Source organism: Mesoplodon bidens (assembly GCF_964165515.1).
Source record: "Mesoplodon bidens genome assembly, chromosome: 7".
Lineage (NCBI taxonomy): Eukaryota > Metazoa > Chordata > Mammalia > Artiodactyla > Ziphiidae > Mesoplodon > Mesoplodon bidens.
Genome location: NC_138164.1, coordinates 87,346,210 through 87,370,589, shown reverse-complemented (window position 1 = coordinate 87,370,589; position 24,380 = coordinate 87,346,210). Strand labels below are relative to the sequence as shown.

At 36.4% G+C, this 24,380-nt stretch overlaps 1 protein-coding gene across 1 annotated transcript in view; it reads left to right on the top strand.

The window, feature by feature from the left end:
- Positions 1-24,380, top strand: part of LOC308621140 (uncharacterized protein) — a 64,380-nt gene that overhangs the window by 16,641 nt on the left and 23,359 nt on the right. The gene's annotated exons all lie outside the window — the stretch shown is intronic.

Here is a 24,380-nt window from a genome sequence, read left to right as displayed (position 1 = left end):
GCTCCTGCTGAGGCCACCAAGAAGCCTGTGTGCAAGCACGGGTTACTATCCACACTGCCCCTCCTGGGAGCCTGTGCAGCCCACCACTGCCAGGGTCCCGTGATCCAGGGACAAATTTCCCAGGAGAACACACGGCACACCTCAGGCTGTTGTAAAGTTATGGCAGCCTCTGCCGCCGCAGGCTCGCCCCGCATCCGCACCCCTCCCTCCGCATGGCATGAGTGAGCCAGAGCCCCCTAATCAGCTGCTGCTTTAAGCCTCTCCTGTCTGGGCGGGAACAGATGCCTGAGGGAAATCTACACGCAGAGGTGGGGTCAAAACCAAAGCTGAACTCCAGGAGCTGTGCAAACAAAGAAGAGAAAGGGAAATTTCTCCGTGCAGTCTCAGGAGCAGCGGATTAAATCCCCACAAGCAACTTGAGGTACCCTGCATCTGTGAAATAACTAAATAGACAACAAATCAACCCAAAATTGAGGCAGTGGACTTCGGGAGCAACTGTAGACTTGGGGTTGGCTGTCAGTGACTGACTTGTTTCTGATTTTTATGTTTATATTAGTATAGATTTTAGCTCTTGTTATCACTGGTGGATTTGTTTATTGGTTTTGATACTATCTTCTTTTATTATAAACTTTTTAATTTTTTTATTATAATAATTTTTAAATTTTTAAATTTTAATTATTTAATTCAATTTATTTATTCATTAATTTTTTTTTCTTTCACTTTTTCTCCCTTTTCTTCTGAGCCATGTGGCTGACAGGGTCTTGGTGCTCCGGCGTGGTGTCAGGTCTGAGTCTCTGAGGTGGGAGAGCTGAGTTCAGGACACTGGACCACCAGACTTCCTGGCCCAACATAATATCAATCGACAAGAGCTCTCCCAGAGATCTCCGTCTCAACGCTAAGACCCAGTTCTACCCAACGGCCAGCAAGCTCAGTTACTGGACGCCCCATGCCAAACAACTAGCAAGACAGGAACACAACATAACCCATTAGCAGAGAGGCTGGCTACAATCATACTAAGCTCACAGACACCCCAAAACATACCACCGGACACAGTCATGCCCACCAGAAAGACAAGATCCAGCCCCACCCACCAGAACACAGGCACCAGTCCCCTCCACCAGGAATCCTACACAGCCCATTGAACCAACCGTACCCACTGGGGCAGACACCAAAAACAACAGGAACTATGAACCTGCAGCCTTCAAAAATGAGACTGCAAACACAGTAAGTTAAACAAACTGGGAAGACAGAGAAATATGCAGCAGATGAAGGGGCAAGGTGAAAACCCACCAGACCAAACAAATGGAGAGGAAATAGGCAGTCTACCTGAAAAAGAATTCAGAGTAATGATAGTAAAGATGATCCAAAATCTTGGAAATAGAATGGAGAAAAACAAGAAATGTTTCACAAGACATAGTAAAACTAAAGAGCAAACAAACAATGATGAACAACACAAGAAATGAAATTAAAAATTCTCTAAAGGAATCAATAGCAGAATACCTGATGCAGAAGAATGGAAAACTGACCTGGAAGAAAAATAGTGGAAATAACTACTGCAGAGCAGAATAAAGAAAAAAGGATGAAAAGAATTGAGGACAGTCTCAGAGACTACTAGGACAACATTAAATGCACCAACCTTTGAATCATAGGGGTCCCAGAAGAAGAAGAGAAAAAGAAAGGGTCTGAGAAAATATTAGAAGAGATTATAGTTGAAAACTTCCCTAACATGGGAAAAGAAATAGTCAATCAAGTCCAAGAAGCAGAGAGAGTCCCATACAGGATAAATCCAAGCAGAAACACACCAAGACACATATTAATCAAACTATCAAAAAAGAAATACAAAGAAAAAATATTAAAAGCAGCAAGGGAAAAGCAACAAAAAATATACAAGGGAATCCCCATAAGGTTAACAGTTGATCTTTCAGCAGAAACTCTGCAAGCCGGAAGGGAGTGACAGGACATATTTAAAGTGATGAAAGGGAAAAACCTACAACCAAGATTACACTACCCAGCAAGGATCAAATTCAGATTCGATTGAGAAATTAAACTTTTGCAGAGAAGCAAAAGTTAAGAGAATTCAGCACCACCAAATCACCTTTACAACAAATGCTAAAGGAACTTCTCTAGGCAGGTAACACAAGTAAGGAAACGACCTACAAAAACCAACTCAAAACAATTAAGAAAATGGAAATAGGAACATACATATTGATAATTACCCTAAATGTAAATGCATTAAATGCTCCGACTAAAAGACACAGACTGGCTGAATGGATACAAAAATAAGACCCCTATATATGGTGTCTACAGGAGACCCACATCAGACCTAGAGACACATACAGACTGAAAGTGAAGGGATGGAAAAAGACATTCCATGCAAATGGAAATCAAAAGAAAGTTGGAGTAGCAATTCTCATATCAGACAAAATAGACTTTAAAATAAAGACTATTACAAGAGACAAAGAAGGACACTACATAATGATCAACGGATCGATCCAAGAAGAAGATATAACAATTGTAAATATTTATGCACCCAACATAGGAGCACCTCAATACATAAGGCAAATGTTAACAGCCATAAAAGGTGAAATCAACAGTAACATAATCATAGTAGGGCACTTTAACACCCCACTTTCACCAATGGACAGATCAACCAAAATGAAAATAAATAAGGAAACACAAGTTTTAAATGACACATTAAACAAGATAGACTTAATTGATATTTATAGGACATTCCATCCAAAACAACAGAATACACTGTCTTCTCAAGTGCTCATGGAACATTCTCCAGGATAGATCATATATTGGGTCACAAATCAAGCCTTGGTAAATTTAATAAAATTGAATTCATATCAAGTATATTTTCTGACCACAACACTATGAGACTAGATATCAATTACAGAAAAAAAAACTGTAAAAAATACAAACACATGGACGCTAAACAATATGCTACTAAATAACCAAGAGATCACTGAAGAAATCAAAGAGGAAAGAGAAAAATACCTAGAAACAAATGACAATGAAAACACGACGGCCCAAAATCTATGGGATGCCACAAAAGCGGTTCTGAGAGGGACGTTTATAGCAATACAATCCTACTTCAAAAAACAAGAAATATCTCAAATAAACAACCTAACCTTACAACTAAAGCAATTAGAGAAAGAAGAACAAAAAATTCTAAAGTTAGCAGAAGGAAAGAAATCATAAAGATCAGATCAGAAATAAATGAAAAAGAAATGAAGGAAACGATAGCAAAGATCAATAAAACTAAAAGCTGGTTCATTGAGAAGATAAATAAAATTGATAAACCATTAGCCAGACTCATCAAGAAAAAAGGGAGATGACTCAAATCGACAGAATTAGAAATGAAAAAGGAGAAGTAACAACTGACACTGCAGAAATACAAAGGATCATGAGAGATTACTACAAGTAACTGTATGCCAATAAAATGGACAACCTGGAAGAAATGGACAAATTCTTAGTAAAGAAAAACCAGACAAAGATGTCACACATAAAAAAGAAAACTACAGACCAATATCACTGATGAACATAGATGTAAAAATCCTCAACAAAATACTAGCAAACAGAATCCAAAAGCACATTAAAAGGTTCATACACCATGATCAAGTGGCGTGTATCCCAGGAATGCAAGGATTCTTCAATATATGCAAATCAATTGATGTGATACACTATATTAACAAACTGAAGGACAAAAACCATATGATAATCTCAATAGATGCAGAAAAAGCTTTCGACAAAATTCAACATCTATTTATGATAGAAACTCTCCAGAAAGTAGGCATAGAAGGAACTTTCCTCAACATAATAAAGCCCATATATGACAAACCCACAGCCAACATCATTCTCAATGGTAAAAAACTGAAACCATTTCAACTAAGATCAGGAACAAGACAAGGTTGCCCACTCTCACCACTCTTATTCAATGAATTCGGTAAAGTAGCAGGATACAAAGTTAATGCACAGAAATCCTATACACTAATGATGAAATATCTGAAAGAGAATTTAAGGAAACACTCTCATTTACCATTGCAACAAAAAGATTAAATACCAGGAATAACCCTACCTAAGGAGACAAAAGATCTGTATGCAGAAAACTATAAGACACTGATGAAAGAAATTCAAGATGAGACAAACAGATGGAGAGATGTGCCATGTTCTTGGACAGGAAGAATCAACACTGTGAAAATGATTATACTACCCAAAGCAATCTTCAGATTCATTTCAATCCCTATCAAAGTACCAATGACATTTTTCACAGAGCTAGAACAAAAAGTTACACAACTTTTATGGAAACACAAAAGACCATGAATAGCCAAAGCAATCTTGAGAAAGAAAAACGGAGCTGGAGGAATCAGGCTCCCTGACTTCAGACTATACTACAAAGCTACAGTAATCAAGAGAGTTGGTACTGGCACAAAAACAGAAATATAGAGCAATGGAAGAGGACAGAAAGCCCGGAGGTAAACCCATGCATATATGGTCACCTTATCTTTGATAAAGGAGGCAAGAATATACAATGGAGAAAAGACAGCCTCTTCAATAAATGGTGCTGGGAAAACTGGACAGCTACATGTAAAAGAATGAAATTAGAACACTTCCAAACACCATACACAAAAATAAAATTAAAATGGGTTAAGGACCTCAATGTAAGACCAGACACTATAAAACCCTTAGAGGAAAACACATGCAGAACACTCTATGACATATGTATGTGTATAACTGATTCACTTTGTTATAAAGCAGAAACTAACAGACCATTGTAAAGCAATTATACTCCAATAAAGATGTTAAAAAAAAGATGTGGCACATTTATACAATGGAATATTACTCAGCCATAAAAATAAATGAAATTGAATTATTTGTAGTGAGGTGGATGGACCTAGAGTCTGTCATACAGAGTGAAGTAAGTCAGAAAGAGAAAAACAAATACTGTATGATAACACATATATGTGGAATCTAAAGGAAAAAAAGAAAAGAAAAAAATGGTTCTGACGAACCTAGGGGCAGGACAGGAATAAAGACAGACGTAGAAAATGGACTTGAGGACACGGGGAGGGTGAAGGGTAACCTGGGACGAAGTGAGAGAGTAGCATGGACATATATACACTACCAAATGTAAAATAGAAAGCTAGTGGGAAGCAGTTGCCTTGCACGGGGAGATCAGCTCTGTGCTTTTTGACCACCTAGAGGGGTGGGAAAGGGAGGGTGGGAGGGATACGCAAGAGGGTGGGGATATGTATACATATAGCTGATTCACTTTGTTATACAGGAGAAACTAACACAATACTGTAAAGTAATTATACTACAACAAAGATGTTAAAAAAAAAAAAAGAAAGGGGTAAACAGTTACACTTTTACCTAGCCCTGGAAAATACCAGCTGCTAATTAATGTGCAACCAGGGTGGGTTTCTTTAATACAAATCTAGAGCAAACCATCTTTCTCTGTCTCTCTCCAGCACAGCTTCCACAATGGAAGAACTTGTTAGGACTCAAGCACACACGGCACAGATCTCCTGTTTAAGAACCTAAGGCTTTGTCTTGACTGGATTTCTCTTCCCACTTATCCCGGCCCCTTTACCCTGACCACTCACTTTACTAGAAAAGACTATCCTTCTCTAAACAGATGATGGAGAGTCACATGTCTGCACCTTTTCAGTCCTGCTGGTGCTTCTTACCTGATTCATTTATTTATATTTTTATTAGGGTGACCAGTTTTTGCTGGAGGAGGTATGCTGCCTTCTCAGCTAATAATAATATTTCCTTTTTACCCATTGCCGCTACCATCTCCTGTTGAAATAATTAAATGTCTCACTTTCGCTCCACTGACAAGCACTGCTCTGAGCTGATCGGACAGGGTAGATGCTCTCCTTGGCTCCGGGCAACTCCCAGGGGAAAGGAAAATCTCCTATGTAATATTTATTTCCTTGGTATTGAGAATTCAGCAGTTTTCTCTTCATTTCACACAGAAGGTTTTGTTGAAATGAAACAATCATATTTCCTTGGGAGGAAAATGAAGACAGTGATAAGATCTGAATGTCGTAATTATATTGGATTAAAGGGCTTTTTTGCAGTGACCTAGAGAAAACCAAAATGTAAATGTAAGGGTAACAGGTAGAATTAAGATGTGTATATTAAGAATGTGTAAAGTGAGAGTGTATCAGTGTAAAAACAGACACATGCACAGTCATGTTTTACAAGCCTCTGTGCATTATGGTCAGGCTTTGTTGCTGTTGTTTCCCCCCTCCCCCAGTATCAGCTGAATGTCAAGGTCAGCTTGCTTAGCTAAATAGGTCTTGCTTATAAGCTTATGTGGATGTATCATTATTTTTATGACTATTTTTTTTATAATCAGATAATTCAATGTATCTTTTTTCCTTCTTTTTTTAAGTGCTTCATCCACTTGATTATTAGTTCAACCTGAATGTAGTGTAGAATTTTCTAATTTTCTGTTGTAACATCTTACCACAGCATTTTCTTTAGTATCTGATTGTGAACCTAATTCTCATCTAACAGAGGTGGTTTATGCTAGCCAGAATTAACAAACACACACGTCCCTGATTTTGCCATGCTCTTTAACTGGTGAAAAAATAACAGTCATGGACATTGTAAAATCACTCAGCGGGCCTCTCACTGTTGTGGCCTTTGCCGTTGCGGAGCACAGGATCCGGACACGCAGGCTCAGCGGCCGTGGCTCACGGGCCCAGCCGCTCCGCGGCATGTGGGATCTTCGCAGACAGGGGCACGAACCTTGTCCCTTGCATCGGCAGGCGGACTCTCAACCACTGCGCCACCAGGGAAGCCCGAGTTTAGCATCTTTTTGTGGCTGTTGTCTTCCTAGAAAACTTTCAAAAGCCCCCTCCTCCCCTCATTGCTCCTGTCTTCTATGCTTATGAAGAGGTGAGCTGTGTTTCTTACTAATCAAATTTTCCATATCAAAGTGTCCTTTATTTAAAGAAAAGAAAACCAGGATTTCAAAGACAAGGACTTAGGGAAAGTTGCTACCAATAAAAGGTTAGAAGAAAACTTAAAAATCATTTCAGAAACAGTTAACCAGCTAAATCTGGCAATGGTGTATGGTCAGTCTCATGCCTTGTTAATGCGAATGAAAATTGTTACAGCATTTCTGAAGAAAAATGTGGCAATATAGTAGCATTGTATTTGAACTTGCATATCCCTTGAGTCAGCAATTCTCCCCCAGGAATCAAGCTTAAATGGGAAAGGGGCCTTTCGGTGTACAAAGGTATGCCTATAAGTATCCTACAGTAGTTTAATCTTATAATAATGAAACAATGAAAACAAACTCAATATCCAGTCAAAGGAAATTGATTATTTAAATTATGGCAGTTCCATATCATGTAACATTATGAGGTCTTTGAAAATTATTCCATGAAAAATATGTGATGATGTAGAGAGATAAACACAGTATACCTTATTTAAGAAAAACAGTTCATGACAGAATATTACTGTTTAATCCAATTTTGTTAATTCAAAATATTTCATTTGCATAAAGAATGTAACAGAATGATATAAACCCAAACAAAATGTTAATAATGGCTATTTTCAATAATACATGTATAGACAAAATTAAAATTTTTTTTTCTTTAGGTGTATCTATAGTTTAAAATGTGTAAATAAAGAATTTAAGAAAATGTTATTTTTTGAAAAAGAACTAGTTAACTAGAAAAATGGCTTATAGCTTTAGCTTTTTAAGACATAATTATTTGTTAGTATAACACATTTGTCACTTTTTTCATCGTAAGTACACATGTAATTATTTTAATTGCAGTAATTGTACACTTCGTCATCTAGCTTCACAATATATCAACATACATTTTAAAATGTAATGTTAAAACAATAAAGGACAGGGCTTCCCTGGTGGCGCAGTGGTTGAGAGTCTGCCTGCCAATGTAGGGGACACGGGTTCCCACATACCACGGAGCAGCTGGACCCGTGAGCCATGGCCGCTGAGCCTGCGCATCCGGAGCCTGTGCTCCGCAGTGGGAGAGGCCACAACAGTGAGAGGCCCGTGTACTGCAAAACAAACAAACAAACAAACAAAAAACAATAAAGGAGAAAATGAAGCTATGGCGTCAATTATTAGAACTTGACCCTAATTAACTGAATATTACAGGTGCTCCCCAAGTATTACATATATTTATGTATGTTTTTCAATATTGGAAATACATTTCTAAGTCCCCTGTCCTCTAAAAGAAGTGACTGAACAGGTTTCTGATTTCCTAGATCTAATTTCTTTTCACTCATGTAACTGTGAGCATGCTTTTAAGACATGGCTCCTGCTTTGCTTCTCGAAGGATTAGTGGTTAGCATCCCAAGCAATGGGGAAATCATATGTACGACATGAAGTATGATGGGAACAAATGAGTTAGGAAACTGTATCTCATTTTGTACGTTTGATTTACGATTGCTATGGGATGTGGTGAGGGAGGTGACTGAAGGAGGATCAGGATGGGTGACATGATGTAGCTACCAGCAAACCATGATTTTTCTGAGTTTAGGTCTTATGAAGGTAATGATTGGTTTAAAGTCTCAGAGTAGTAAGATCATATTTATGTTCTAGGAAGATCATTCTAGTTACAGCAAGGAGGATCCTTTGATGACCGAACTGAGGAAAACCTATAAGGCTATTAAATAGATAAATATAGCATAGAAATGATGGGACCCATTTAAGGTAATATGGATTGAGGAAAGGATACAGCTTTAAGAGAAATTAGAAAGTATAATGATTTGCTTTTGCATCCTTCTGATGTAAGGTGATGAAGGAGACGACCAGTAATGATTGCCAGCTTTCTGGCTTAGGTAAATAGCTCGGGTAGATAGGAAATTTTCCCACAGTTCAACAGTTTCATAAGTAACATTGTTAGGGTTACATATCCTCTTGATTTTCTACTGTACCTTTTGCTCATACCAAGAGGTGTTTAAATTCCACTATCTACTTCATTCATGGAGAACATCATAAACTATTGCACAATATTTGTGCTGCACAAAATACTTGAAATATCAGTGCCTTCCAAAAAGCATTTGCCTCACCTCATTCACTGTCCTATAGTAGCTGCTTCAAACTTTCCCTGCTTGTCTCAAGTTGCTAACCCAAAATTTCTCAAAATGTTTGCCATATAACATGTTTCATAGAATGCTTTGCAACCAAAGCGTTCTATGGTACATTCAGTTTGAGAAACACTATAAACACAATGAAATATGGTAACTTTTGCAGGCATTCTTCTGTTGTAAATATTGGCTTATCCCAATGTTTTTCAAACATTTAATTTCAGTGCTTATATATGTATGTACATGCCTATGTATATATGTGTATAAATATGCATGTATATATTTAAGTGTGTGTATCAGTCAGGGTTCTCCAGAGAAATAGAACCAATAGGGTATGTGTGTGTATGTGTGTGTGTGTGTGTGTGTGTGGAGAGAGAGAGAGAAAGAGAGAGATTTTTAGAAATTAGCTCACTCAGTTGTGGGAGCTGGCAAGTCCAAAATCTGCAGGGCAGGATGGCAGGCAGGAAACTCAGGCAGAATTTCTATGTTATAGTCTTGATGCAGAATTCCTTCTAATTCGGGAAAATAGTTTTTGCTCTTAAGACCTTTCAACTAACTAGATGAGACTCTCCCACATTATTGAGCGTAATCTTCTTTACTTACAATAAACTGATTGTGGGTCTTAATCAAATCAACCGATACCTTCACAGCAACATCTAGATAAACAGTTAACTATCACAGTATATAGAAATGTATACATAATATATGTCTATTTAATGGGATGAATTATTTTGTAGAGCATAATTTGAAAAATATAATTCAAACCCATTACACACATTGCAAAAGTCAGTTTCACCTGTTCAGGTAAACACTTGCATTAGAAAGTTTTTAGTTTCCTTGTTAACTTCAAAATATTTCTCTATATTTATATTCTCATTTGTCTTTTATTTATATCCCTATATTTATATTCTCATTTGTCTTTTATTCATATCTCAACTTCACATTTCCTCCTACCTCCTTGGAAGTTTCTATAGGGAGTGAGTATGTCTATTTTGAAAAATGGCCTGACATGAACTCTCCTATGACCAAGTAATTTTCTAAGTGGTCAGCCTGAAATCTTTAGTGAGTAGGCCCTTTCCTACAAAAGGTTTTTCATATTTAACTAGGTTAAAACTGATGAGACATTTCTGATGATCCCAGATATTTTCCATTAACTGTTATAGAGTAGGACCTAGAGGGAACGGACCAGGATAAACGCAATGTCCCAGTTATCAATTGCTGATAACAAACCACTCAAAAACTTGGTGGCATAAAATAAATAAATTATTATACCCACAGACTCTGTGGTCCAGAATTCAGACTCATCAGAGTAGGGATGTTTTGTTTCTGCTCCACAGTGTCTAGGACAGCAGTTTTAAAGTCTAAGGGCTAGGTGTGACTAACATGGCTATGGATTGAAATATCATGGAAGATCTATGTCCAAGTTGGCTTCTGCACTCAATATGTACATGCCTTATGTGATAGGATTATCCAATGCTGTAATCCTCAGCTGGGTAATCTGTTGACCAGAGCAAGTACACAAGACCTCTTCATGTGGCTTGGGATTCTCAAGACATAGACAGTGGGTTCTTAGATGGAACATCTTGAGAGGGAACATCCAGAAATTAGCATTCCAAGAGACCAAGGCAGAAGCTGCACAGCCTATGACTTAGCCTCATAAGTCATATGGCATCACTTCTGCCAAATCTATCAGTTAAAACAGTCACAAGCCCACCCAGATTCAAGGGGAAAGGACATACACCTCAATCTTGATGGGAAGACAATCAAAGAATTTTGATCCATGATTTAAAACTTCCACATGTATTTTCATTGGCATTAAGTTCAAGGTCAGAGTATAGGTTGAGCAAATTTGCAGGAGAAAGAGGTTGTTGAGTGACTCTAAAAACATGAGGATACTGGATGCTGTTAGACCCATCCAAAAACCCTAAATAAGTTCCCCAAATAATACTAAACCACTCTTAAACACTAGGATTTCAACATAAAATGTAGCATTTACAAAGTCAATTATCAAGTTATTTGACATTTAATGAACTCACACATCTATACAATGTTACAATACCACAGAGTACCAGGTACTTTTTCCCCCTACCCTTCAAGGATATTTCAGGAATTAAGGAATGTTTAAGTAAACAAACAATGAAATGATATTAAAGATATGAAAGGTATTATATAAATTGGAACTAATTGGTGGTGTCCCCAGGCCTGGCAGAGGGAAAAACTTGGGATGCACGAAGAGTTACATCTTAATGGAAAATGTGGGGAAGATGATAGCAATAATGCAAACATGTTAAAAAAATATATCAGGAGATGGGAAAGCAACAACTGTGTTATGACTGCAGAGGACTCAATATCCTCTTGCCTGAACTTGAGGGCAACTGAAATATTTTTTCTATTGTGACCATGTGAATCCATTAGAGCTGATTTTCATTTCAGATAGTAAATAGTCATACAATTTTGCAAGTCTTTATGGTGACTTAAAAAATATTGTAGGTTATCTGTACTGGATTAAAAGTTGGGTTTCTCACACATGAGTCTTAGCAAGACAACTTAGTCTGGAGTTTTTGGGCAAGATCTGGTCCTCAGTTCTTCATTTATAAAATAAGAATAGTGAGGGTTCTCCCATGAGAATCCCTGTAGCATATGGAAAAGATTCTGGCACACAGTATATATTCATCAAATATTGCCCATGTATGTGTCTCACTTCTTTTTTTCAGTCTTTAGTTTCGTTATCTGTGAAACGAGAGAATGCTATCTCTAAGACTTGTGCTGGTTCCAGAGGTCTAGGAGAATAGGACAGAGAAGTAAATCTTGATGAGGATAGACCAGTGGGTCTCAACTGGGGTGGGAAGTTGAGACATTTGCCTTAGGAAGACATTTGCCAATATCTGAAGACACTTTTGACAACTGTCACAACAAAAGGTGGGGAGAGGATGAGGAATGCTACTGACATCTAGTGGACAGAGGACAAGGATGCTGCTAAACAGCCTACAATGCACAGGGCAGTCCCCACAACAAAGAATTCTCCAGCCCTAAATGTCAATAGTGCTGACGCTGAGAAACCCTGGTTAGAGGGCTTTTGATGGGGAATATTGACAACATCCAAAGCAAAGTTGAATTTACAAATCTGTGACTCATTCTTCTTGGCATAGTTTCTAAGTCCAAAAGCTGAATGAATCTCAATTCCAGTTTGAGTTCAGCTTGTTTCCAGGTTTTCTCTTTTCACATTGAAGCTTCACTCTCTGCCACTAAGAAGGCTAGTGGTGGTGTTCAAAGAGGTGTTAACTGAGTCTTCTTTATGTTCTTATTAATTTGTGAATGAAGTAGATGAAAACCAACAAGGCAGAAAATGGTTGTAAATGTAAACGCCAATGTGCTTAATGATCCGGAGAAACAAGTGTAATTGGTGCTTGCCAGATGAAAATTATTCTGCTGGTTGACCTGTCCATAAACACAAAGAGGCTGAGAGACTGTGGAAGGCTGGCCAAATACTAGCACTAGCTGAGGAATGACAATTAAATGGATGAAGGGCAATCCTGAGTAATGAATCTTTAAAGTGATGAAAATCCTCTGTTCATTTGCTGGTTTAGGAAGCAACCATGGAGTTACCCTAAGTAGAACTTGCTTGGTATGGCTACTCGCTGTATGTATCTTCCAGCAGGATGTCTAAGGACAAAGGACCTGGGTTTGATTTCCGGTTTCACTACTGACCAACTTCTTTTTTCCATTGTAAAATGAGGTCAGTCATGTGTCATAACCATACAAGGTCATTGTAAATATCAAAGGATGTAATAAATGTAGAATGCTTAGCACTTCCCATGTTCCTCACTCATAAAAAAAAGAGTTAAGTAAACAATACCATATCACACTTATCAGGCACTTGATCAATGTTAATTCCACCCCTCTCTCTTAGAAATCTTGTTCCACTACGTCTCAAATTATTAATTTAAGAATTTCAGATCTGAGTAAATCCTTCGAAATTATGCCAGAATAAGGGGTGCGCTGCAATATTGTCATTCAATAGTTTTTTCTTATTTCGTCTATTGAGGAGTATGTGTACCTTGCTCACCTACTATGTATTGAAAAGATCCTTAATAAATAATTGAAATATAGATGTTTTCTAAATTCTGTTCTGTGAAGGCTCAGGAACATGATCTTACAGCATTGTATTGGCATAGTGGAAAATGCATAGGTGTTGAAATTCGAGAGGTGAAATTTCAAATCCAGCTTCACATTTAATTAACTCCGACTGTAGGTCAACTTCTTTATGTTCTCTTAATGTTTTATTGTGGATAACACCTACTTCATATTGTAATTTAAGATATTACATTAGATAAGGTATTGGGAGTGTTTTATACAGTAGTAAGCACAAATGCTTAAATTAACTTGCTTTCTCTCATTGATTGTTGTGAAACACACAAACAAATAATGTATATTCACTTTCAGTCTGTATGTGTCCCTAGGTTGGAAGTGGGTATCTTGTAGAAAGAGAAAAACAAATATTGTATAATATCACTTATATGTGGAAAATAGAAAAAATCGTACAGATGAACTTATTGGCAAAGCAGAAATAGAGTCACAGATGTAGAGAACAAACTAATGGTTACCAAGGTGGGGGGTGGATTGGAAGATTGGGATTGACATATATACACTACTATTTATAAAATAGATAACTAATGAGAACCTACTGTTTAGCACAAGGAACTCTACTCAGTGTTCTGTGGTGACCTAAATGGGAAGGAAATCCAAAAAAGGGTGGATATATGTACATCTATAACTGATTCACTTTGCTGTACATCAGAAACTAACACAACATTGTAAAGCAACTATACTCCAATTAAAAAAAATACATCACTGTACCAGCCAAGCCAAAAAAAAAAGTAATAATGCATACTCATAACTTCTGAAATAACACCCGATACAAGGTACGGGTTCAATAAGTATCAATTCCTTCCTACCTCCCATCTCTAGATGTTATTTAAAGTGTGTTCTAGTTACTCTATATATTGTTAAGTACTCTACAAGATGAAAATCAATCTATAGCTGTGTTTATACTGTGCCAATGTGGCCAACTTAGAGATTTGGTGAATCCAGAGATAAGACAAAACAAATCTAAAACGAAAGGGCTATCAATTGACTAAACTTTTCACATTGTCACCAGATGATTTTGCATCCTATTGACTCAGCAGCGTGTGTTCAGTTTTGTTTAAAATCATTTTTTGTTAGCTTTTTATTTACTCTATAATACCAGAATAATTGTAATTTTTTTCTTTTTGAGACTTGTAAAAACAACAATAACAAAAAGCCCCACACAACTAAATAAAGCAGATAAGTAAGTAAAACCACATATAAACCAGCAAGAGGACATGAAAGAATTCAAAATGCCTCACATATAAGGAAATGAAAATATGGGGGGAAGCTTTTATATGTTTACATTATATTTCCTGAGCATCTTAACAAGCCCAGTTCACTCAGAGACAGAAGAAATCATGAGATTTGTTTTAGACAATTGCAACCAAACACTGAAATATTGCACCATTAGAAACGTGAGACAGCCTGCAAGGAGCGAGTTGTCTACTCTGGCCAATAGGAGAGGCGTAAAGCAGATGATGGAACATTTGCAATGTATATTTTTTGGCGGGTAGGCATCAACTATGCCAGAGGCATCAACTAAAATGCCCCATGTGTAAATGGTTTTGTATCTCTGTCTCTTTCTTTTTTCTCCCTCCCTCCACTTTTCTTTTCTCGTTTGAGGTTGGGGAGAAGGTATACAATCTGTCCCAGCATTTGACACTCCACCTCCCCTTTGTTCATTGTTTTTCTGTTTTCCTCTAACCTTGTGAGATGTAAAGTCATTTTTACATCCTTTCTCAATACTGGAAATAATTCATTCTTATTAACCCACTCCATTTATGTTAAAGAACAGACCCTCGGCAAGATGTCTTTACTTCCTATCTATCTCTTTTCTCTTATTAAGACTCATTGGAAATGAGATGGCATAAGGATGGCTGTGCTCAGAATCACCAAATGGAATTACATGCACTTAAAGTCATATAATAGATCTCGTGGAAAATCCTGGCTTCATCACTTAAGAGTTCTGAAATTCAAGTAACTTTCTTGACCAGCCAGAGCTTTGGTTTCCTTACTGGTTGACTGGTGGTAATAGTTCCTATATCTCGGTTTTATTATAAAGAATAAAAGTGAATGTAAATCCCAAACTCCCAATCTATCCTTCCTTCATTACCCCCTGGTAACCATTTGGGATTGGCATATACACACTGCTATATTTAAAATAGATAACCAGAGGACTTCCCTAGTGGTCCAGTGGTTAAGACTTTGCCTTCTAATGCATGGGGAGCAGGTTCAATCCCTGGTCAGGGAGCTAAGATCCCATATGCCTCGTGGCCAAAAAACCAAAACATAAAACGGAAGCAATATTGTAACAAATTCAATAAAGACTTTAAAAAAATAGTCCACATCAAAAAAATCTTAAAAAATAAAATAAAATAGATAACCAACAAGGACCTACTGTATAGCACAGGGAACTCTGCTCAATATTTTGTAATAACCTAAATGGGAAAAGAACTTGAAAAAGAATAGATACATGTATATGTATAACTGAGTCACTTTGCTGTACACCTGATGCTAACTCAAGAGTGTTAATCAACTATGCTCCAATATAAAATAAAAAATTTTAAAAAGTGACTGTAAATAGTCTGGCTTTGTACTTATGATAAATCAGAGGCTTAATATAATTTTTATCTGATAATAAATAGCCAAAATATTTTCATCTTTATCTTTAAATAAATCCAAAAATATTTATAATGCAATGGATAGTGGCTCTGGTCACTGAGGAGTTGAAAAGATAATGGCAATCGTCATCTAGGTGTGTAAAAGTTAAGGAATTAATAACCCAGACACATTTATTTTCAGGTTATGTTATGTATTTTAACATTTTACTATCCATATTGGTTTAGTTATTTGCCCAAAGAGGAGAGCAAATATTACTCTCTCTTTTAATTCTGCACACCACTCCTCCCATAAACATTAGAGAGAAATTTCCAGGTACATATAGCAGATTTTTAAAGATTAATTATTTTATTAATTGGCACAGATTACCTCTGGGGGAGGGAAGCATCTTTGGCAGGAAGAGTGTCTGACTAAGTGAGCTTGAATGTGGAATTGATGTTCTAGGACCACAGTTTTATAAAGTACTTTAAATAGTATACTTAAAGTACTCTGTCTAATAAATACACATAAAATTCAGAGAGAAGAAGGTAAAGGAGGAGAAGGGATGGGAGAGAGTACAGCAGAAACCAACCATAAAACAGGTGGATGATCCTGCAAAGCCAGATGGTCCCTAAGAAATTTCTGGTGGGAGATTGATGGAAGAACTTTCATTAAAAATATCCCAATATTTAATTTTACTTTTTCTTGATAGCTTAAGGAAAACCATTTCAATTATTCCAAAACCTCAGCAAAATCTTCTATGCACCACATGCCTTTTGTCAGAGATTTGCACAAATACCATAAAGGGTCCAATTTCTACTTCTGAGTTGGCATTCACCAAAAAGAAGTAAGAGATAACTCAAGAAGTGAAAGAATCTAGTGGAATCAGTAATTGAAAGACAGGCAATACCATGAGAAATCTTAGAGAGGGCACTAGACTTTGCAGAGGAAGTGAAATAGGGATTCAGGTTATTTTAATTTGAAACCTTAGCTGGAATGCAGAATACAGACACAATTCTTGGGAAGATGGTAACCCATGGAGAGTGGAATGATCCACTCCAATTCAGATGAAAACATTTACAGTGGAAAAATCTTGTATATCTTCAACATTAAAAACCACTAATCTAAGAGAAATCATTTTTTTTTCCCATAAAGAAGTAATTCAGTACTGAGTCAGAGACTTTGAATGTGGGCAAGTTCCTTAAAATTTACTGAGTCTAAAATCTCTTCTTCCAAGGGAAATACCATTCCACATTTTCAAATGAGAATGATTATAATGCATAAATCTAGGACTATACACAAGATCATTTGTGAGAAATGTTTAGTGTACTACCTGGCACACAGTAAAAGTTTAGTAAATTTTCATTTTAGAAGAGATGATTATTTTTAGTTGTATCTTAACAAATGATATCCAAACCCATCTTAGGAAAGAACCTGTACATATTTAGAAAATATCTTGAAAAATTCTAGAAGTAGAAAATGAAATCTTTAGGACATGGGAGACTCAAACAACAAACACAATTAGAGGCTGTAGTGGTGGAGCTGGGTAATTCAACAGCTCTGTAAAGTTACTGGAGACCCAGATTCTTTCAATTTTTCTTCCTGGCAACTCCAAGATGTTGGTCAATTTTTTTTAGGTTTCATAATGGCTGTTAATTTTTATCAAATATTAAAATCTCCTTTAGGGCTTCCCTGGTGGCGCAGTGGTTGAGAGTCCGCCTGCCGATGCAGGGGACACGGGTTCGTGTCCCGGTCCAGGAAAATCCCACATGCCGTGGAGCGGCTGGGCCCGTGAGCCATGGCCGCTGAGCCTGCGCGTCCGGAGCCTGTGCTCCGCAACGGGAGAGGCCACAACAGTGAGAGGCCCGCGTACCGCAAAAAAAAAAAAAAAAAAAAAAAAAAAATCCCCTTTAACTTCCCTGTACTCTGAGCAAATATCTATATCAGTTGTGTTTTCTTTGAAGCAATATTTCATTTAAATTGAAACAGTCTATTATGAATATGCAATAGTTGAAGTATTTATTTTGCGTGTCAAAATGATTGTTCTCGGTACCGTTTGTCCAAATTTGAAAACATGAGATTAAAATGTTTCTCTGTACCTATGAAGCCTCCAAAATGTTACATTTGCTTTCCCAAATTTGAAGGTCAAAATCAAGGGAAAATACGTGGCTAATACTCTGGAAATTATTAAATTTGGTTGTAACCAACTTCAGGAAGATTTTAATTCAAGGTCTTCTGGAGAAAGAAAACAACAAAACAAAAACACAAAACAAAAAGTAACCTGACAATGCACTGCGATTTACAGTAATAAGGCCAAAGGAACACCATAGGAAACACCCCTGTAGCTTAATCAATGATCAGCCTTTGCACATAAGTCAAAGATGCACTCAATTGCTCCAAATTAGAAATAACTGACGTCAAGAACTGGCTTGATTTCTTACTGGTTTCACACCCTGTTGCCTGCAGTGACAAAGTAATAACAAATTCTGTTCCTCCCAACACACAAACTTTATTTTGTGTTATCTTCTTTCTACTTGTATGCTTCCCTAATTTATGCCAAAGGCAAACAAATATGTCCAGAGAGACTTTACCAGCAGGGATGATCTCTATGTTGTTATTAGCTAGAGATGACAATAGCATAGTAATTAATCTTGCATCATTCAGTTCCTGTTTTCTACACAACTTGTAGTACATGATGTTATACTTACTACTACAAAGGAAAAATAGTTATTTTATATACAATTGAGCCAAGAACTTTACATTTTTAATTCTATTTTCTTGATTTGTGGTTTTCTTTGTAATGGTCCTGCTCATCTCTTAGGATATATCAACTATAAGAATAAAATAGTGATTTATTTCAACTTGAACTTTTGGAATAGTCTTTTAGTAATACCAAATGATGAGAATTTGGGAGGGTGGGTGAGATTCATTGATTTTACATTAAAAGAGAAAGAAAGAAAATATTTTTACCCTAAATATTTATCCAAAATTGCATGTGAAAATGCATGCTCTCCTCTTCTCCCACTTGTGATATCCAAGGAGGAAATGAATTTAAAAACTAATTTGACCCCCACAAAAAATGGGTATGTAGCCAGGGAAATCCTGTGTTAGGGAAGAGAGGCAGAATAATATTGTACTCATTTTTATAGTTACTTCTTTAATAGTTTCTCAAATTGCTGAACAGTGCTAACCAGAGAAGAGGGACATACTGTGTACCATGCTCTTGAGGGTAGCAAGGAAGAACAGTTTTAGAAGAGAAGTCATTGTTGTGAATTGAAAAGGAATAGAGTATTCCCCAGACTCATTCCTCTTCTTACTTCCTATTTCCCACCCATGGAACTTAATTTACAAGCCCAGAAATCTTAGAATGGAATTTTTTAGTATTTTAAAGGCAGATCCTGTCCATAATTTTTTTTAACACCTTTATTGGAGTATAATTGCTTTACAATGGTGTGTTAGTTTCTGCCTGTCCATAATTTTTAAAATAAATGTCTTAAGAAAAAGTATTTTGAAAAAAGACAGGACCTAGTACAGAATCTGGCTTGAGAGTTTGATGCAGTGTTACTGAGAAATTATCAGTATTCAAAGTTGAAGTTCTAAAACAGGACTTTTAGAATATCTATCACTTGAAATATGCCAGTACCTTCCATTCTCCATGTTTTCTATTTGTTGATCATTGATGTTCTTGAAATACTGAAGGATTCCAAGTTGTCAAATTGATTTGTGTTGATACTCCCTGTGGCTTCTGTTTCTACCTTTATCAATTGTGAATTCCTTGAGAACAGGTCATTCACATTTCTATATCCTCAAATAACTATCGTTGTGTATGAAATATAGCTAAATAATACATATATGTTGCTTGAATATATGTTTGAGTCAAGAGGGAAATTTTCAGTAATGTTAAAGAGTGTTTAGTATAGCTGATGTACTCATATTCTTGGAAGGTTGTGAAGCCTTATATAACATATGTGGCAACTCAGTCAGAATGTTGACTAACCAGAATGCTCCATTACCTTGCCAGATAACAGTTAGACAGATTTCACAAACTGGTGACCCACATGCCACATTTGGCCTACAGACATGTTCTGTTTGGCCTACAGAGGGTTTTTAAAATTTTCAAAGTAGTTGCCAACATATGAACGTTGGTAGTTTTCACATTTTAAAGATCCACATTTTCTACTTCTCTTGAAAAAATGAGAACACTTGGTCCTTATGGGCTACATTTCTGCATAGCAATAATTGCCAAGAATGCCATGACTACCACTTAAGACAGGCCATGAAACCCCAAGTTCTTCACAGTCTCATTCTGGCAAGCACTCATTATTTTTCTAGGTTACCTGGCTGTTTCATAGAGGCATCTGGGTTTGCCAATGCCTTAGGTAAAAGATGTATATCTTTCATAAAAAGGTGAAGTGTTAGTGGAGAAAGGAAGAAAGGAAAGGAAAGGCATTTTTGATTTTGCAGTATCCATTAAAAAAATCCAATCCAACACTATTGGAACTATTTTGTTTACTTAATTTTGACATATACATTCATTACGTCTCCCATTGTTTCTATCCTCGTGAAGTTCTCCTGTACATTTAGCTTGAGTTATGCAGAAATCTCCCAGCTGTTGTTTCTATTTCCTGTTTCCTCCTTCTACAATCAATTCTACAAGATCTATCTTCCCACAGACCCTGAGAGACTCCCCATTGCTGACTTAATAAAGTTTATAATTGATGACTTGCTATTCAAGTTCCTTCATGATCTGCCTTAAATTCCTAAGACTACACATTCACTATGCCTTCCCATATGCCAATGTTGTAACTACCCATAGTTTATGCATACTTTTGCTCATATTCTTTCATCTGCCCATAAATCTTATTTTTACCTCTCAACTTGGCCTGTCTCAATTCTATTCTACTTCCTTGAGATCTCTCCTCATCTCTCAGCATAAAACATTCTATTTTTACTAGATCCTATAGTAATGTATCTTTAAATATCTAATAGAGCCCACCATTATCTGTGTTGTATTATAGTCATTTATGTCAAGATCATATTAAATAACAATAATGAAAATGGCATTATTCACTAGTTTGTTGTATTTTTTAGATTCCACATGTAAGGGATATCAGATGGCATTTGTCTTTCTCTAACTGACATTTCACTTAACATAACAATCTCCAAGTCCATTATGTTGCAAGTGTCACAATTTCATTCTTTTTTATGGCTGACTAGTATTGCATTGCATATATATATATATATATATATATATATATATATATATATATATATCACATCTTCTTTATCCATTCATTTGTTGATGGACACTTAGCTTGCTCTCATTGTGGTTTTTATTTGCATTTCCCTAATGATTAGTGGTGTTGAGTACATTTTCATGTACCTGTTTGCCATTTGTATGTGATCTTTGGAAAATAAAAGTCTATTCAGGTCTCTTTCCCATTTTTAATTGGATTATTTGTGGGGTATGTTTTTTTTTTGCTATTGAATTGTACAAGTTCCTTATATAATTGGCTAGTAATGTTTTATTGGATATATGGTGTGTAAATATTTTCTGCCATTCTGTAGTTTGGCTTTTCATTTTGTTCTTTCTTTTTCTGTGCAGAAGCTTCTCAGTTTGATGTAGTTCCACTTATTTTTTCTTCTGATGCTTGAGCTTTTGGTGTCATATCCAAAAAAAACCACTGCCAAGACAATATCAAGGAGATTTTCCTCTACGTTTTCTTCTAGAAGTTTTACAGTTTAAGGTCTTATATTTAAGTTTTTAATCTATTTTAAGCTAATTTTTGTGAGAGGATAATTATCTTATCTACGGTCAAGAGGTAGATTCAGACCCTCGTGATCTGACTCCAGATTCTCTACTCATTACCACCAGATAATTCTTATTCACAAAGCTTAACATGTGCCAGAAAACACTGATTTATATATATTACCTAATTTGATCTTCTGTGAAGCTATAAAATACCCATTTCAGAGAAGCCATTTTTTTGCCCAAATGCTCATAATCTTAAGTGATAGTTTGGGTTTGAATGCAAATCTAAAATTATGAGTCTACACTATAAGTTCCTTCAGAGAAATTTGCTGGTTGCCTTTGTGTATCTAAATATCTAGCAGAGTTCAATATATATTTTTAATTAATAAGTAAACAAACAAATTGATAAACACCTAAAAAACTTTTAGGATATCCCTTGCTATTCGCTGTTTGGGCTGGCTACAGTGGCAATTAGTCTAGGTATTTTGACTTTAAAAGTTTGTCCCTCACATTTCACTCTTGATTTCCTAATCTTCAGCAATGTGAGGAGATTGTGATAGGTTTCATCATCATTGGATTTCAATATATGGCTTAGATTTGATGGCTTTTTTTTTTGTGTGTGTGCAGATTCTGAAAGGTTGAGAGGGTCTGCTGTCTCTATAGTACCAGCTTAATAATTCACAGCTATGAGAGGGACCGAACTATCTCACATAATTTTTGAGAAGAAATTCTAGTTAATAGTAAAGATGGGTGAGTATGATACACATATCAAAATTTGCTGGCGAAAGTTCAGCATAAAAAAGAAAATCTCAAAAGTCAAGAATATATAATATCCTTGTTGATGGACCCTGTGATTTAAGGCAAGATTAGCAAAGGAAATATCCAAAGTACTATTGTGGAAAGGCATAGTTGTCTGATATGTACATAATATAGGTCATACAATGGTAAATTCCTTCCTGGCTACTTAGAATGACACCTTTAGAAATATATTCCTTATGATTTTAGGCTTTAGAAGACTTTTGTCCAATGTAAATATCCTAAGAGATAGTTGAGCCATTTTTAATGATTGGCAGGGTATAAGTTAATGGACCACAAAGAAGAGGGACTGATTTAGCTCAAAGCATGTTGGTCTTGAGTAAAGTAACACTCAAGTAGAGAGGGCAAACATCATGAGGATAATGAATATTTTAGTTGAGGGGCTCTAAAAAGTGGAGAAAATGGGTGAAAGGAACCAGAAAGGATGCCTAGGGCAAGCCTGGCTGATTTTCCAATTTTGTGTAAGTTAAGACTTCGTAGGAAAGAGGGTGTACTCAAGCCAAAATCTATAGTGGTTTGCATGTGAGCAAGTTGACTTCTATCTTTCCTAACATCTTGGCCTCACAGAGTCTTCAGTTACACACAGAAAAGCATATTCTATTTCAGTGCATTGCAAGAGTTAATACTTTAAAATAGAAATGTATTATTTCCTTTTTTCTGGGTTCATAAATGAACTCAAGACTCACATATCTTGTTATTTCCCTGATGACTTTCAACCCATTATTAATCATTTATGTGGGAGCTCATTTCTACCTGAGAGCCTGTATTTCACAAACTGTGCATATAGTTCACTCATGGTTCTTTCTGTTATTTTTGCTGGGAATTTTCCTAAAGACTAACAGAGAGATTGGGGAATTTATCATGTGTGATAAACCTGTTGCCTCTTAGTCACAAGTTCAAATGCTGCCCAGCCTCTGGGGGAGGACAAATCAGCAGCAACAGATGCTGTTTTCATCCCACTCATTCCAGCTTTGACACAATGGTTCAGAATATACGCCAAATATTAACCATTAGCTCACCTCCTTTCCAAACCAATGGTAAGAACATCAGAAATCTACTCTTTATTTAGCAATCTTTTGTGTAAGGTAGATTCCCATACTCTCCATTGGAAGGAGGGGAAAAGAGAGCTAGTACATCTTCATGCTTTCCTTTTCTACACTGCAATGTTTTCCTTTTCTACACTGCCCAAACAGATTCTAATAGAATCCTTAGAATTCTATCAGGTCTACTCTACATAAACCTGTATCTTTAAGTTTATTTATTTTTTAATAGGAAAGAAACTGGCATGTAGAAACATAACTGTACTGCATTAGGTATTAAATCCAAGGTGAAAAATCAAAGGATAGAAATACGTTTGTGTAAGAGAATTAGACAATTCTACAACCACAGAGGATCCAGTGTGGTATTATGTTGACCTATTCCATTTTGATCTTTCATTTCTATACTCCATACTTCCTCACCATGCTCTATGCCCCAGGAAGGGCTGCCCTAGCAGATTGACCTTTATGGACTGCTTCAGTGGACTCATTTGTCCCCCGGCTTCTGGTTGAGATCAGTCAATGGGAAGCATAGTCAGTCATGGGATTATAGAGGTGGATAACATGTTGTTGGGGTAATTATTTCCAATGAAATTTCCTTTGTTTATTTACCATGGGATGGCTACATTCCTCTCATGGTATTTTGTAATTCATTTATGCAATAAAGATTTACTTCCTGTATCAAAATGTATGTACTCTTGTCTCAAAACCTTGCCTTCATCTAGCTGTTTCATTGGAAAGCTATCTAATAAACTTATAAATTACTGACCCATAATGTCAGAATCCATTCTCTGTCACTATTTATTTGTGTGGCCTTAAGAATAAAGCATGACCAGTTAACATTTCGGAAGTCTCATTTTCTTAAGTGTAGAATTTAAGAGTAGGATTGAAATTCTCAAGACCATCTAGCATTAAGATTGTATGGCTTTTGATCAATCTCTATACATTTATTTAATATGAGTCCA